This window comes from Corvus brachyrhynchos, unplaced genomic scaffold, assembly GCF_000691975.1.
Source record: "Corvus brachyrhynchos isolate BGI_N302 unplaced genomic scaffold, ASM69197v1 scaffold787, whole genome shotgun sequence".
Classification (NCBI taxonomy): domain Eukaryota; kingdom Metazoa; phylum Chordata; class Aves; order Passeriformes; family Corvidae; genus Corvus; species Corvus brachyrhynchos.
This window is the reverse complement of record NW_008239142.1, coordinates 72,464-73,944: the sequence shown is the minus strand read 5'-3', so window position 1 is coordinate 73,944 and position 1,481 is coordinate 72,464. Positions and strand designations below refer to the sequence as shown.

Below are 1,481 nucleotides of genomic sequence, written 5' to 3'. Positions count from 1 at the left end.
TTCCCTACATCCCACCTAAAACTCCTCTCCATCACTCTGAAATAACTTCCCTGTGTCCTGTCCCTGCAGTTCCTGAGGAAAAGTCCCTCTCCAGCTTCCCTGGAGCCCCTGAAGATCCTGGAAGGGGCTCTGAGGTCTCCACACAACCTTCTCTCCTCCAGGCTGAACATTCCCAATCTCTGTAGGGGAGAGGCTCCAGTCCCTTTATCACCTTTATGGCCTTCTCTGGATTTGGAAAAGGAAATAAAATGTGCTGTGGTCAGTGACAGAGGAGAAAGTTGGAAGCTGGGGCAGCGCAGGGAAGTGAAAGTCTCTACTTGAAGACCAAACCACTGCTGTGGCCAGGAAGCCTCAGAAGCTCAATTCCCACCTGCAGGGAGGGCAGGAATGAGTAAGAAAATTATTTTTTAAGGCTGGTGTGAGGCTGAGCCACCTCTTAGCAAGGGCCAGAGCCCCCAGGCAGGTGAATCATTCATTGCTCTCTGGCCCGGCTGCAACTTTTCCTTTTTAACCCATTCCTCTCTAATGAGCATTTTCTCCATAACCTATAAATAACTAATTCCAAATACTTATTGACCAACTGGTCATTTACTGGCTATTGCAGCACTCAGCTCATTCCAGGCTGTTTCCCATGCCAGGGGATGGGTGATGAGGGATGAATCACACCGGGGAAACCTTCGCTTACTTTACGCTGTAGAAACTGGTTAATTGAGGCTATTCCAAGTTCCAGACCCTGCAGGGTTTGCTTTTGTTATGGTTCCGAAAATAGCAGCACCTCTGAAAGCAGAAACATGCAGGGAAAACATGAACACACAGGTCAGGCTGGAAACCTGAACCCCCAACATCTGCTGAGCCCAGGGCAAGGATTTGTTTCCCTCAGGAATTCACCCCACGTGCTCCTGGCAGCACTGCTGGGCCTGCAGGCATTTTCCATGGATTTCATGTTTCCTTGGCATTCCTCGGGCTCCAGGGATTAAAGCATGGTTCCAAACCCACAAGAAAACAGAGATGCCACCAGACCAGCACAGAATCCCAGAGTAATCGCAGAGAAAAGAGCTCCCAGACCACCGAATCCAACCTGTGCCCGATCCCCACCTTCTCACCCAGCCCAGAGCACTGAGTGCCACGTCCAGGCTTTCCTTGGACACCTCCAGGGATGGAGGCCACCTCCAAACCTCCCTGGGCAGCCTCTGCCAAGGCCTGACTGCCCTTTCCAGGAGGAAATTCCTCCTGATGTCCACCCTCATCCTTCCCTGGCACAGCTCGAGGCCGTTCCCTCTTGTCCTGTCCCTGTTCCCTGGGAGCAGAGCCCCAAATCCCCCCTGGCTGCCCCCTCCTGTCAGGGAGTTGTGGAGAACAAGAAGGTCCCACACTATTCCTGCTACAGTCCAGGTGCCGTCGGCCTCTCGCCCACCTGGGCACCCCTGGGCTCACGTCCAGCTGCTCCCACCAGCACCCCCAGCTCCTTTCCCAGCTTTCCA

At 53.5% G+C, this 1,481-nt stretch overlaps 1 long non-coding RNA gene across 1 annotated transcript in view; it reads left to right on the top strand.

The window, feature by feature from the left end:
* The first annotated feature begins 1,424 nt into the window (after positions 1-1,424).
* LOC108448113 overlaps positions 1,425-1,481 on the top strand; it is a 2,975-nt gene continuing 2,918 nt past the window's right edge. The window contains exon 1 of the long non-coding RNA XR_001863896.1: positions 1,425-1,434. This is a non-coding gene — a long non-coding RNA (uncharacterized LOC108448113). The remainder of the gene's footprint in view (positions 1,435-1,481) is intronic.